The sequence below is a fragment of the Bemisia tabaci genome, chromosome 2, assembly GCF_918797505.1.
Source record: "Bemisia tabaci chromosome 2, PGI_BMITA_v3".
Lineage (NCBI taxonomy): Eukaryota > Metazoa > Arthropoda > Insecta > Hemiptera > Aleyrodidae > Bemisia > Bemisia tabaci.
This window is the reverse complement of record NC_092794.1, coordinates 57,628,508-57,644,585: the sequence shown is the minus strand read 5'-3', so window position 1 is coordinate 57,644,585 and position 16,078 is coordinate 57,628,508. Positions and strand designations below refer to the sequence as shown.

At 40.7% G+C, this 16,078-nt stretch overlaps 1 protein-coding gene across 1 annotated transcript in view; it reads right to left on the bottom strand.

Annotated features, from left to right (window-relative positions):
• The window catches only part of LOC109030083 (uncharacterized), a 199,920-nt gene extending 187,003 nt beyond the window's left edge, over positions 1-12,917 (bottom strand). Inside the window, exon 1 of the mRNA XM_072295929.1 lies at positions 12,131-12,917. The gene's annotated coding sequence lies outside the window, so the exon portion shown is untranslated. The remainder of the gene's footprint in view (positions 1-12,130) is intronic.
• Positions 12,918-16,078: the final 3,161 nt, after the last annotated feature.

Below are 16,078 nucleotides of genomic sequence, written 5' to 3'. Positions count from 1 at the left end.
TGTACAGCTGTTACTTTCATCCCTTTCCCTTCTTCTTACCGCGTGACTTTACAGAATAAGTTACTCAGGAAGACGTTGCCGAGAAAAATGACATTTTAACAATTTCTTTTCATCTTGATCAGAGGTACCCTTAAAAATATTTCAGAGTTGATTATCATTAGCCTGTGTCACACTATCAAAGCCGCTAACTAAATATCGAGGTCAGGTGTTGTGATTGGCTTATTCGATGACTTAGATCAATCATAGCACTCGACCTTGACATTTTGATGGAGTATTTTGATAGTGTGACACGGTCTAACAGAAAGGCGTAATTTTTCTTCCGAAGTCAACTTTTGCAAAACCTCTGGATAGAAATATTTCGAATTCTGCTCGAGTCAGAAACGTACGGATGCCAGTAAATGACAAGGATATTACATGCAGTTATGTGCTAGAGGGGATTATTAACATTAGGCTAAGTTGTTTTTTCTGTCCAGGCAAAAAATAAAGGGTGAAAAAAATTACCGACAGAGTAACAAATTTGAGAAAAAAGGTTATACCATTCATATCAGAAATTTTTTTTAACCCCCCCCCCCCCCCAAAAAAAAAAACCGCATTATTTAATAGTGGTTACGAGGGGCGATTTGGTCCATCGAGGTCAAATCTCACGTCTCTAGCTCAGTCTGAACTGAAAAAAGTTCTCCCACAATTCATGACTTAAAGACGATAAAATTAATTATTTACGGTACGCGCAGTAAAGTATTGCACAATAATTCCAGAAAATTTTGATTTTAAACGTTTTTTTTACAGTCTGAGTGTTACTTCCTAAGTACAGTTCTAAACTTTTTCTGAGAGCGCGAACAAAGACATTTACAACGTGCGTCAATATACAATATGAACAAACAAAAATCTAAAGGAGAAAATGAAGATTTCACAAGTTTTAATCAATAAGTCAATTAAAATTATGTACATTATTATCCAACACATTTGTTGAGGTCACTGTTGAGAGAAATTCATTATCACCATACGAAACATCTTTGAACAATTCCTAATTTCAATTTCCATTTTCATTACTTCCTACCTAACTTTTCTACTTTTGCTGTCGATATTTCAACCGGTTCTGAGTAAAAGAACAGAAAACTAGATACATATTTGCATCATTTGCTCAGTGAAAACTTCGCGAAGAAAGTAGGTGTCACAATGAAAAATCACTGTGAGGCTTTGCACGTTGCAATGAAGTGAGACATGAGTTGAATCAAAATTGGCTGGATCCTGAGAAACATTGGAGCGCTTCGAGTTAGAAACATAAACCGGATTGAGAGTGGACGGAGGGGATGATTCTTCAGCTTCAAAACTAAAAGTTTTGAAAGTAAAACATTTTTACATTACCGGAAAAAACTAAAATCTACCCTCTGCCACATCATGATTCAGACACAAATTGCTCATAAAATAGAAAAACTGAAAAGAAGAAACAGGCCCTGACGTTCGATAGATATCGAAGTAGATAAAGCGAGACACGTCACGACCATAGAATAACCGGATTGAGAGTGGACGGAGGGGATGATTCTTCAGCTTCAAAACTAAAAGCTTTGAAAGTAAAACATATTTACATTACCGGAAAAAACTAAAACCTATCCTCTGCCACATCATGATTCAGACGCAAATTTTTCATAAAATAGACAAACTGAAAAGAAGAAACAGGCTCTAACGTTCGATAGATAACGAAGTAGATGAGGCGAGACATGTCACGACCATAGAATAGTTGTATGGGGAGGAAAAGCACATTCTGTGGAGGGCAGTAACGAAAAAAATGACTCATTTTCGCGGGTTTGCCAATTTTGGAGGATTTTGTACAACACAATTTGAATTTCCACGACGTTTTGGTTCGATTTAACTTCGATCCTCGCCATACAACATTTTTTCATGCCCTCCTCATAGACTCCTGTTTAAGTCTAGGGCATTGACCGTCCACCTAATATCGGGGCGCAAATAGGTATGAGTATGACACTGAGACACAATGCTTCCTCACTCGACATTTTGAAGTCTACGTATAATACATAATGAACCCCAGTTTATCGGTGTAAAGTTTCAAGTAAGCTGTGATCTCTCAAATCTTTTTTGACTGGTTAGTTTTAAAAAAAAAATAAAAAAAAAATAAAAAAAAAACCTTTAAAAACGTTAAGCCTCTGGGATTTTACATGTAGGTTGGAAATATGTTACATACATGAGTTAGTTACTGTATTCTAAAAGTATGCTCATGTTTCTGTTGCGCTGTTAAATTTACAAATATTGAAATTACGAAAAATCCTAGTTCAAATGTATTGATGCAAACAAGCGCATGTGTTCAGAAAATGTGTGGTTCCGAGAAATTCTTCGATGGACAGTGCAACGAGGAAAAAATATGAACTGCATGTTTGTTTGGCAGTTTGTCATTGGTCAAAATCAATATAAGGGATGTAATTTTAAGTAGCCTTGAGTTTGGATCTGTGATAATGAATCTCACTACGGAGAGAAGGTCGGCTCAGACGATTGAAAAAAATTCGGATTCATGTAAAGTGAACAAAACGTGGAACTAATAGATCGCGAGATACTTTGTCACATATAATTTATATCCGACTCCATAATATGCAGCTCGTGCGATCAGTTTCATTTTTAAAAAAATTACGTGAATTTTTATCGAGACAATTTTTGGGAAAACTGCAAATTAGAAGTGGACCTTTAGGGTTTCCTCATCTCTTTGAGTCTTGGTGTGGATTTTTCACAGGATTTACCGTGCCAAATTGGAGTCCAGTCGCCACTCCACTCTATATTTGAGTAGCTTCAGCGGTTATAAGTAAATGAAAGAAAGAAATTGAAAGCCTAACAGTTAGTTTTCTTGGGCTGCCGATTTCGTGTATTAACTGGCAGCGTTTTTTCCATAGAAATCTTTAAAATTGATCAAAAATAGCGCCGAGCCCTCTCGCACGATACATTCTCGTGAGTCGGCGACATGAAACAGACCGTCACAGTGCGCGTCGAACCAATTAGACGCGCCGGAGGTACAAGACGAAAGATTTAGTTAACAACAACACCGAAACCTCTCCGAGCGATCAGTCATTATCAAAGATCCTATCATATATTATGCAAATATTTATCATATTAAAGATCTGGTAGCTGAGAGTATGGATAGACTTTGTCGAAACTTCCAATTTTCTCTACAATCTGAATGGAAAAGGTCGTCCGACTGACGGCACAGTGGATGTAAAGATCAATGTTTCTTGGAGACAGTTCCGTAAACGTTTCCGGGTTGGTGCCTAGTTCCCGATAAAATAAAAATAGTAAAAGAGTAAGTAACTAGAGAGGGTAGGTACAGAGCCACCTGGAGGGGGGGGGGGGGGGGGTTCAAACGGGACTTTCGTCCTAGGACCCGGGCTCGCCGAGGTCGAGGTGGTTCTGAAGTTTATGAGGAGCCGAAAAATTTATTAATCCATCTGGGGACCTCACGAATGAGCAAAATGTTCACTTTTTATCAAAGTTTTGGGGCCCCTCTCACCCATTCCTTTCATGTAACTTTTGTGGCTCAGGATATTGAAAATATGGGCATTGTCAAATCAAGTAGGCATAAAATTGTATCGGTAGTACCTACAATGTAGTAAAATTTACGGGAGAGCCCCCCAGGCCCCCTTTTACAGCTGAAAACCCCAAACACGCCAAAGGCCTGTCATTTTAATTTTTACCGCGGCAAAAATTGTGTCTGGGCAGCCCTAAATGGGTAAGTGAGTAAGTGAGCAAGTAATTAAGTAAGTAAGTTAATAACCAAGTAAACTTTCTTACTAGTAACTTTCCAAAATAATATCTTTGGAATAAAATCTTGATAAAGATGGAGTGCTATACTGAAATATAACAGCTGCATGAAATCCACTATTTGTCACAATTAGGTTTCTTCTGATTCTAGAGATTGCGTTAATCTCGACTCTTCCTTATTGAAATTAAAGTACTGCTACACAAAAAATATGGGCTTTAAATGCTGCATTCATAATTAAGTGTCATGTTAAAGAAGCGACGAATAAATTTCAAATTGGTTTTTCGGGGAGAGAATTTTGGTCGGGAATGGAGTTCTGGCATACGTCGGGGATTTAGGGTGATACTGACAATGGCTCCCAAACGTCCTAATTTGCTTCCGTTTTTTTTTTTTTTTTTTTTTTTTTTTTTTTTTTTTTTTTTTTTTTTTTTTTTTAATAAAAATTATTAAATTCTTGCGTACACCTACTAAAACTGTGCACGCACTCTACGCATTTGGGCAGTCAAGAGCCGAGAGCGAGAATAGATTATCGGGTTCCGCGGCAGGCTCAGAAAAATGACGCTACGCTTAAAGTATCATTACAGTTTTGCAGGCGCTTCTCGCAGTCGTTATCAAAGCGAAGTTCGGTAGATTTAACAATATACTGGGCCTGTAGAGTTGTGACTAATTTTACCCAAAAATAAATTGTTTAGAGAGTTGGGTAAGTACATGGTCTTGATCTGACACCTATGTTAATTTCTTTGTTTTAAATTATCAATCGTGAACTGCGCGCAACTCAATGATTTATAAAAGCAACTTGTGATTCGGATGCTAATTATTTTTCTTTTAAAAAAAACTGGTGCCAAATCGTTGAATTTCTAAGAAAATTCAGTAATGCGACCGCTTCGAATTGTTACGAAATTACTGCGAACACTTTATTTTTTGGTAATAATTACTGCAGACGCGCTATGTTAGAGTGCGTAGGCGTAGGGAGCTAATACATTCATGTATTTGCTTTCTTTGTAATGACACCATCGTGTTGTTTGCTAAATTCTGCACACAAAGAAGCACTAAAATTGGACATATTCATGCTAAAAGTAACTTCAGTGGCCGCTCGCTAATTCGAAACCCGTTAATTCGAAAATCTCGTTAATTCGAAGGCGAAGTCGATCCCCGTGAGAAAATCCCTTTAGTTCGAAAAAAATCAATGTATTTGTCTCCCCACACTAATTCGAATTTTTCAGCGGTTAAGCGGCTCGGCAAACTGCTCTATAATTTGAAGGAGCCGGACCGAAACGCTCTGTAATTCGAAATCTGTCGCGGCGGTGTTGTTTGGATCTAAAAGCTTGCCCAGCATGTGAGATTAGACTAACGAATGACTTTGTTGACATCTCTGAAGATGAGCTGATTATCCAGTTTGTAATGCATTGTGTGCCAGTGAAAGTGGGTGCGTTTCACCATGGGCAAATACGGCAAGCTAAATTTTGAAAAAAAAAATCATAGACGCAGTGAAAGACGGCGAAAACAAGGGGGATGTCGCCAAAAGATTTAATATTCCGGCGTCCACTCTGTCAACGATTTTAAAACACAAGCATGAAATTAAGTTGAAACGTGATAGTGGCGTGACGTAACAGTACCGGGCCCGAAATTGTGAATTTCCAAAGCTCGAGGACAGCTTGCTAAAGTGGTTCAAGCGAGCGGCCACTGTATGTCCATGTGGTTTGCGTGCAACAGAGTTCCTTTTAGCATAAATATGTCCAATTACAAATCCCTGGCGGATGCAAAAACTCCATTCCCGAGAGTCCTCCCCCCCAGAGTACCCCCCTCGAGAGTCCCCCCCCCCCCCCAAGAGGTTGCCCATTGTAGAGCAAGAAGTAAGTACTCGGCCCCGGAGAAGTTCCATTTTCGGCGCGACGTGCATTCACAGCTATGGTGCCAAGCGTGACAGCCGCAGGTCAGTTCAGGCGAGGAGGTGATCGGCAGAGCTTCCCCACCGACCGGCAGGCACTTTGCCCGGGTGGCTACGGTGCCCGAGATCCGCGGTACGTGGCCAAGAAGCCTCGCAGGTTACCAGCGAAGCGCTCGTTCCACCATCAGTTCGCGATTCAACTCCCATGATGGGAGTTAAATCGTGAACTGATGGTGCAACGAGAGCCTCAGCGGTCGAGGTGAGTTCACGCGGTTCGTCCGAGCGTCAGGTAGACAGTACGTCGAAACATCCCTCGGAAGCTTTTTCCGAGGAAAAAACAACCGACGGATTGCCCGACGAACTGTCTGTCCGACGATCGGACGAACTGAGTGAACGCACCCCCTCTCACACACACACATACACCACAGACACACACTCACACCCTCACACGCACCCTCAGTCACGTGTCCCCGTCCCGCGTCCCCTGTCCCTTTCCCCCACGTGCGGGAGAAGGATCAAATTCACCAAATCAAGATTTGAGAAAAGAAAAGAAAATAAACTTAGAAGAAAATACTTACCATACTTACCTGTTGTAGTACCTTAAGACAAAAAGTAAGAGTGAAACGTTGAATTTATTTTGTTAGGTGACAGTTAGTTGTTAGTTTTGTTACAGATCATAAAAAAGATGAAGAGAAAAAGCAATGACAAGACTACATTTAGTATGTTTAGTAAGAAACGGGAAAAATTAAAATTAATGGGTTCGTTAAAGAAGGATGTGAAGTTTAGGAAAGGAACTCAGTTCATGCTCCGATCTATCTACGGGAGGAAAATGGTAGAATTTGGTGGGAGGGGCTACCTGTAAGAGAGAGGAGGGAGGCACATGAGTCTTACATACGGTACCTACAAAGAGTTAAGTTAACTAAATGTTCCTAAAAATATTCCTGCATTACATGGAAGTGAAATCTAAATCTGGTTACAGTTGTCGGACTCTGTAAGTCACAATTGGCTCTCACTCGAAAATCCAGTAGAGCTTACCACATATTTGATTACTATTAAAAGTCATCTAACATCTTTAAATTAGAAGGCCATTAGCTGCTCTCGGGGATCAGATGAAAAAAATAATCTGCTGACAATACTTTCTGCAAATTATGAGAAAGTTTCCACACGATGAGGTAAAAATAAATTGAGAGTCAAAATTACTTCGCTTAATGCTTCTTTAAAATTGCTTAAAATTAATTAATAATAATAAAAATTTCTCAACTAAGGTACATAAGTAGAGAGTTAAATGAAAAAAAAAAGAAACTGGTTTTTGTTTTGGGGGAGGGGCTACCTGTAAGAGAGAGGAGGGAGGCACATGAGTCTTACATACGGTACCTACAAAGAGTTAAGTTAACTAAATGTTCCTAAAAATATTCCTGCATTACATGGAAGTGAAATCTAAATCTGGTTACAGTTGTCGGACTCTGTAAGTCACAATTGGCTCTCACTCGAAAATCCAGTAGAGCTTACCACATATTTGATTACTATTAAAAGTCATCTAACATCTTTAAATTAGAAGGCCATTAGCTGCTCTCGGGGATCAGATGAAAAAAATAATCTGCTGACAATACTTTCTGCAAATTATGAGAAAGTTTCCACACGATGAGGTAAAAATAAATTGAGAGTCAAAATTACTTCGCTTAATGCTTCTTTAAAATTGCTTAAAATTAATTAATAATAATAAAAATTTCTCAACTAAGGTACATAAGTAGAGAGTTAAATGAAAAAAAAAAGAAACTGGTTTTGCGCGGTCAAATTTTATCTGCAAATACCTGACGTACTACGGCGTGATATTACGCAAGGAAATTTTTTAAGTAAGCGATTTCCCGAGTACCTAGAATTCAAAAATTATCGATTGCTGGATCCACTATCAAATCATTTCAAGTTTGAATAAAATATGGAAAGGGAGAAGAGGAGGGGCGGGGATGGGGGGGGGGGGGGGAATCTGGCGAGAGGTTTTCAACCAACGCTTGGGTGGCGGCAACCACCACCCAAGTAGCATTTTTCAACGGAAAAATCGCGATTTTATCGCCGATAAAGTCGCGATTATCCTCGATTTTATCGGCGATAAAATCGCTAGGATCATCAACATTTGAGCGATTATCCTCGATCTTTTCGCGATTTTATTGCGATTTTATCGGCCCGAAAAAATTGCGATTTTATCGCGATAAGATCGAGGATGATCGCTCAGATGTTGATGATCCTAGCGATTGATAAAATCGCCAAAAAAAAAGGGGTTAAAGTTGTCAGCCGATTGCCGTTAGGTTCAGCCGTCAGGTCCTTTGACGAAGACGAGCGTAAAATCCCCGGAGCCTCCGCGGGGATTCGAACCCCAATCGCTACGGTGGAAGGCCAGCACATTGTCACTATGCTATGACCGCTATATGACTTGCGTGTGCGAATTGAAGCCTCTTATACATGGATCGGCGCTTCGCAACCTCACAACTTATGTCTTTGCGTTGACTGACACCGATTTTTCATTGGATTTTTTTTTTTTTTTTTTTTTTTTTTTTTTTTTTTTTTTTTTTTTTTTAATTTTCCCTCCTCTGTATTTTATTTCATACCTTGAAATACGGTTGGTAAAATAAGGTTCTATTGGTAATCTCATCATTCTGTCTCTGTAAAATTACCAATAATAGTGAGATGGCAAAGTTACCGATGGACCTTGGGAAAAACGCCAATAGTTTTTATCGACTGTGGTAGAATTACCGGGATAAAATGGTAAAGTTACCGGGGATTGATTACCAATAAAAGTGGCATTCTTACCTGAAAAAATCAGTAAAAATACCGGTTTTCAGGTAAGCTTACCAGTCTGTCTTTGTAACATTATACTAATAATTGATAAAAAAAAATGAGATGGTTAAGTTACCAACGGATCTCGGTAAAAACGGCGGCGGCGGAATAGAAACATCTTTCATATGCGTCATTCATGCGTTAATGAAAAATTGCAATTTATTGCAATTTTATCTCTATAAAATCGCGTTCGATAATATCGCGATTTTGTTGCAATTTATCGCGATTTTTCTCCCGATAATATTGCAATAAATCGCGACGTCGATAAAATCGCGATACATTCTCCAATTAAATCGCAATTTATCGCGATCACTGCTACTTGGGCGCGCAGCGGACAAAGTCTAGACCTGTCTAGACACGAGAACGACGGAAGCAGCCTGAAAGAGAGGTGAAACCTAACCGTAGACCACCCTGTCATCTAAAAATTGAATTGGATTATGTAACTCTGAAGAGACTGGGAGAGGGTTTGGGAAGGAAAACAACGTCTTATCGGCCGAAGGCGAGCAAACGAGTTGACTTCTAAGGTTCTCGAACCGAAAATCTGAATCTGTTTGCTGAAATCTTCCGAGCCCGGGGGAATTCCTAGAAAAGATTCTTGGTCTGCAAAACTGGCATCCGGTCGGACCGAACTCGGGTGGGCTATGAGCGAAGCGTTGGGTTTTCCCCCCCTTTCCAATCTGTTCTTATCTCCTCGACTGACTACTCTCACACTCCTGCACGAAAATTCACGACAGAATTCGGAACCATCTCCTCACTATGGAAGGGCATGAATGTTCGCTCTCTCTCTTCCCCCTTTCAGCTACCGCTCATCTTCTCTCTTCAATTCTGTCTGTTGGGCCCTTATCTGAGCGAGGGGACTAGTCTGCCGTGCTAGGGAGGAACACCATATGAATATTCGAGAGTTGCCGAATTTCCCCGACTACAACATGTGATTCTGAGCAAAATTATGCACATTTTTCCTTGAAATTTTTAGGTGTGCTGGATTGAATTGAAAACAAAATTGTCTGAAAACTTTGAAGAAAACAACTCACGATTTTTCCAATAAATTAATTTTTAGTTAAAGAAAATACGGCGACTTCTAAAGGAAGGCTCATACAGCGTTCCTCCTTAGCACGGCAGTAATTAACTAGACTAAAAACAATTCGGACCTAGCAAGCCATCCCTCACAATTGATGAACGACGAGGAGATAGAAACGCAAGTGAGTTTATAGGAAAGACCTAAAGACTTTCTTGAGGCGATACAATTTCCGGGAAATTACCGGAATCTAAAATTTTCATGAGCATCATTTGGATGAGGCGAGCAGGTAGAAGTTACCCTTGTAAAGGCTCGATTTTGGTCAATTATGGACATTCTTTGGAAATTTTTTCATCTCCGAACAACTGATCCCCCCCCCCCCCCCCGCCCACAAGGGTTCTCCTCACGTCTTTGCCTCGATGGTCTAACAAATATATTGGGTTCTTATCTGGAGAGTGCCCCCCCCCCCCCCCCGATATATTTAGGAAGTCTGCTTCTGCTCGGTAAAAGGGGAATTCGGGGGATCTGTATTGGAAAATCTCGGGAATGTTCCTCTCTTAGGTGCATTTAAGGGCTTCTCTCACGCAGACTCTAGTTGTATATGCAAATATAAGATTCAACTCTGCCAATAATTCTTAAAAAGATCTCAAAATTTCTTCACTCTCAACAAGAAAATGAACCAGCTCTGACGCCACTGTCCGTTTTGCAGATTTAATTGGGAGGAAACAGATAATAATATTTCTAGTACGGTTGAAGGGGGGGAGGGGGGCACAGACCTACTCTGACACCCATAAGCTACAATTAAATGACAAATTTCTCTCCGAGATCACTTAACGGGGGCATGAAAGTTTGCTCTCTCTCTCTTTCTTTCATCCATACTTCTCCCTTCAATTTCGTCTGTAGGGCCCTGGTCAGCGGAAGGGGAGCCATTAACAAGCTAAAAAAATTAACTATTTCTACAGGTAATCTTCGCATGAATCCGAGTGGAATTTCATACTTAAATGTCTGAAGCAATATCCGTAAACACAAGGGAAAATTTCATCAGACCATGATTTAAAAGTGATGATCCAATTTAGAACCATTTGAAAGGGACCAAAAAACCCCTGTGGACTGGAAAATTGTTCATTCTGAGATAACTAAGAAGCTACTCAAGCACATTATAATCTGAATTGCCTGGGAAATTGACTTGAAACTCCCTTGAATCAAAATACAAACTGACTCTTGCATGAAATATTAGAGGGTGTGAGTTGAGACTTGAGAGAGAGGAGATGGGAAAGGAGAGGGGGAGATGAGGATTCAAATATCAAGGATTAAACACATGAATCGTAGCAAATACTACCGAAGTTAATGATCGAGCTACAATAAAACTTGTCTGGTTATTTACTTGGAACTGTTCCACTACCTCTTCTGCTTATGAAGGAGCTGAGTTTTAAAAAATTAATTGTTACGGTGGAAGTAGTAAACATGGCACAGTCCTAAAGGGTGAGGGATAAAAGGAACTCTTTAGGGAAATCAGGAGGTGCATATTCTGTACATTTGCAAAAGGGGGCCTTTGCTTTCATAAAGGTACCAATACTCGTTCATTAGTAACTTCCTAGACAAGACGGGTGCATAATTATAGTTTAGATTTTCTCTATTCATTCAGGAGTAATACAGAAGTTCTCCCTAGGAAATTCAGTGTATGCGCCTGATCTGGTAAGTAAGGAAATAAATTAAAGAATGTGTTCAAGTAAATACTCTTTCTGAGACCGTGAGGCTCGTCAAGATTATTCTGGGGACTACAGAATGTTAGTGGAGAAGGAAAGATACTTTGTCATTGAAGGTACACCATTCTACACTTAACTACATCTAGACATAGGTACTGAATTCATGTTGAGAAAATTAAGAGGACAAGTACAGATAGGTAATAAGATAACCATATGATAATATTTTGCAGGTAATTTGTCATAGATTATAGCGAAGTCGAACTGGCATGCAATATATCGCAACCGTACGATAATATATTGCAGGTAATTTGTCATAGATTATAGCGAAGTCGAACTGGCATGCAATATATCGCATCAATTGAATATGAAATCTCTACATCTCCAAAATTTCCAGCCAAAAAAATTGATAGCCTCTGCACATGAGCCTCAGGAATCAATCTGAACAAAAACAGGATAACGCGACACACATGAAGACAAGATTCCTTTCGGCAATGAACATCGCAATCGATACAGAAATAAATAGGTATCTACATCAAATGCTACGTTTTTCCCCGAAATGGATCCTGCTTTCATCTCTCTGAATTTTGCCCATTTTCGGGCTCAGAATGAATCTTCGGGCTAATGCGCAGGGACTAACATTCTTTCTTGGGTATAAAATTCAAAAACTGCCGAGACTTCATACTCATTCAATGTAATGTATCACACTAGAAACTGTGAAAAATCACCGTAATGACTTGTCTAAGAGTCAGAGGCAAGTCGTTAGAGTGAAATTTTATTTCAGTTGATAACTGTTGAATGTGAGTTGAAAACCTGAAAAAGAAGTCCTGTAAAACTAGAGTGTTGACAGACCCTGACAACTATTTAAGATACAAATTCACGATGAATGACACCTTATCTGGGCAAAATTTAAAGAAAAAATAGATACTGCAAACCTTGATCCGGAACCAACGACAGCAGTGAGGGAAAGTTTCAGACACCCTTCCAGCAATAAAAGATGGAAACACTCGATCGAATCAATCTTCAGAGAAATGAAAAAGAGCCGCGAATCACGCCAACTGATACCGGAATTTTGATCACTTCGGAATAGAAATCGCTAGCACACACTTAGACAATTATGTCGAATATCGCGACACGAGTTCACCAAACAATTCGCTCGACCAAGTTCACCCGAAACCGAAAACCGCACCAGTGAATCAGCTATTCACACTTTTAATTGAACGACGAAAGTCAATGGAATATCAATAACACTCTCAAAAACAGGCTGAGGACCCACGAGTACGAGTCAAGTTCCGAAAGAATGGTCAGTTTCCACGGGCTAAATTTCGATTTTAGCAACGAAACACGCACGACAGTTCTCGAGTAAACCGATAAGTTCAGGCGAGACACGATATTAATGCGGAAATCGGCAATTCACACTATTAATTAACGACGAAAGTCTAGAGAATATCAATTGCGATCAGATCACTCGCCGGCACAACATCACGGAGGTCTCGGGACCCACGAGGTGCGAATCAAATCAACAAGTTCCGGACAATGGCCGACTCGCCTTGCACTTGCCGCGGGCGAGATTCCGGTTCACGCTACGAATTACTCACGACTGTTCTCGCAGACACTCAGGAGCTTTCGCGAGATACGATAATTAAGGCACATTGATCAAAAAGAATGCTCTGGTACACTAAACACTTTCTTGGGAGCTAGCAATGAATGATCGGTTCCGATTCACCGCGGAGTAACAACGCATCGGGCAGACGACTTACGGGAAAGTAACGCCCGCCTGGTCGGTGCCACCGGTCGGTGCCACTTTTTTGCAAGTGACGCGCTACGCACTCCTCTGATTGGCTGATCAGCGCGCGCGAAGTGTCAACAGATTATAACATGATTTGATCTGTTTGGCGTCGGCAAGGCGCCGAAGAGTCCGGCCTTGTGCTTGGCCCTTTCCCGCTCAACCCGGGCCGGTCTCCTAGAACTGAAAACGCGTGCCGCTTGCACCTATGTTACATAATACGTCGTTTATTTTCCTTCTCAGTCTCTCCCACCGGATGTTCGTAGCGAAACAGACCCCTTTCTCTAGCATGACCACCCACTGCACTGTAGCTGTTGATCTGATCGTGAGCCCTCCGATATTTTTGCCGTATGCCAGATCCTACTAAAAATGAAGCGCAATACTTACAAATCAACGATGAAACTACCAGACCGCTTATCGAGCTCCCCCCCCCCTTCAGACTTCAAAAATCCTCTAAGAATCTCCTTTTTTCGAAAACGCGTCGTTATTTAATCGGTGCGTCTTAGTTTAAGTAACTCAGTCTAAATGACAGCTAGGTCTTCTACATATTTAAAAAAAATTTGATCCCCCCGCCTTCTTCTCTTCCTTGATAGATACATATCAGGCCGCTGTGAATCCTCCCCTAAAATTACGTCGGGTTCGGATTGACACACCTCACACATGGGCGGAACTAGGAATTTTCTATGGGGGGGGGGGGGGGGGGGGCTCCCCTTGAAAATTTTTGCTAATTCAATGGCAAATTAAATGGAATAAGTATTACCGATGTCAGGGTACAGAAATTTTGCTGGCTTTGTTTAAAAATATCATATCTTACTGTGGGTTTTAGTTCATTAAAAAACATAACGCTATTGGGTTTTATTACTTTTCCTATGCCTTTCACCTCAAGACTAATTAGTTGCTTGGGTCCTTGACATTTTTTAGAAGAGGCAGAGCAGAATTGTAGGGAGGGCCCTCCCCCCCCCCCCCGACCACCCTATTTCCGCCCATGACCTCACAGTAGAAAACGGCCTGTGCCATTCTTAATCGGACTTTTCATGAAGAGGACGTCGATAATAGCCTGACATGCAATTTCGGGTTGAATTTCTCCTTTTTTTAGGGCGAAAAGGAGGGGGGCGTACGCTCCTAACGCCCCCTCCCCGTGATGCTATGTAATGTATAGATGAGACCCTATTTGCAAAGGCAAATATTTTTTGAAAAAAAAACGCAAATTATATCGCCTCTTTATTCGACCTCTTTATTCTGCCGAGCTAAGGAAAAACGCCGCATGAACCCTGAGAAGTTGCCTAATTTTCTTAGACAAAAAACTAATTTATTGAGAAAGTTATGGAAATGTTTTCTTCAAGTTTTTCGAACAATTTTGTTCGCAACTGAATTCGAGACGGAACATTTCAAGGAATATCATGAATAACTTTCTTCAAAAAAATATTTTTAATCGGGAAAATTTGGCAACTCTTGACTGCCCATACGGCGCTTTTCCTTAGCACGGTCGTGTTGTCTTTCCTTTAACGTCAGATTGCTAGACTAGGGACTCCTCAAGGGAGCTGGTAAATATGCTTGACGTCTTGTTAAAATTGTCCATAAATCTGGTACACATATGGCCAGAAAATGCTGATTTGTTATGGAAGGGGGGGGGGGGGGTTATCTTCATATTGTTCCATCGAGAAAGATCTGCACCTTGAAGTAAATGCCGGGATTTTTTCACGATTGAACATTGAATCGGCACAGTGAGCCTGATTGCTCTATAATCAGAGAGGGTGCTTGGGCGCAGCTACTCTGCCGTGCCGTGCCGTACGCTGTAAAACGCCGTATTAGCCTTCAGGCGTTGCCAAATTTCTTTAGGCAAATCACTAAGTTTCAGGAATATTTGTGAATATTGTTCATCCAATTTCTCAGGTAATTTTGGCTGCGATTTGATCTAAAGTTGCTGAAAATTTCAAGGAAAAATATTCATAACTTTTCTCAAAAATAAACATTTTATCGGAGGAAATTTAGCGACTCTCGAATGTTCTTACGGCGTTCTTCCTTAGCACAGCAGTACGCTATGGAGTGCTGTCGACGCAGTATGGAGATCGACCTCCGCGCGGAAAATGTAATTCTTATCCGAAAAATGTGCTTACATCTTTTTCCTGAATAGAGCGTTTTCTCACGCTACAATAGAAACTTAAAATTTAAAAAGGAAGAAAAGGAAAATCGAATTGTTAGCTCTCAATGTAAAATTTGAATCACTCCGTGCCGCTTTACTTGAAACCATCTTTGGGGTCTCAGAACATTTTGCAGAATAATCTCCCCCACACAAAATTACCTGCATATATAAAATTTCCCTCGAACAGACCCTCCTCATTCCGCCTGACTTTCCCAGCTAAATTAATGAGTCTAATCCCCCCGAGCCTCCAGCTCTGAAGCGAATATCTCGCAATGCGATAATCGAACTTCGATAGTTTTCCCGGGTAAAATAGAAGGTACCCATACAATATCGATTGCTCGGATCGCAAAACCCAGTCTCAGATCATTACACTCCCCGGTCCCTTTTTTTCCGGGCGGCTTAGTCGGTGTCTCACTAACCTTACCCGTTGCTGCCGATTGGCTGTCAGAAATCATCTTTCTCGAGGAAATTAAGGGAATTATGAGACACGGATTTGAAAGGGGAATCTGGCATCGCCGCTTCAACGGTAAAATTTATTCAGGATTTCGTATCCCGGGTGGTGCGAAAATGTCTGTTTATCCCCATTTTCCCTCTCCTCTGGTCCTATCGGGTCATCTCCACCCCTTATTTCTCGTGTATTCTTCCTCTGTTTTTTTCACGATTCGTTGAGGTTAATCTTCAGCTGTAGTTCCGAAAAAATCCACCACGTCGCGCTGCTAAAATCCGACTCCGAAATCAGTGATTATTTAAATATCACAATAGGTATCTTAAATTCTAAGACTCATAAGTTCTAGCAGCATACGTCTGGAATCCTTAGAAACAAACGCGAGCTTTGAAAGTCTAATAATAAAAGCTGTAAATTGATCCCAGTTTCTCTTACGGGATATCTGTAAGTGCGAGAGAGACAGCTCACGGTGGGAGAGAGATATCTGCCAACTGCTGATAGAGTCCCTT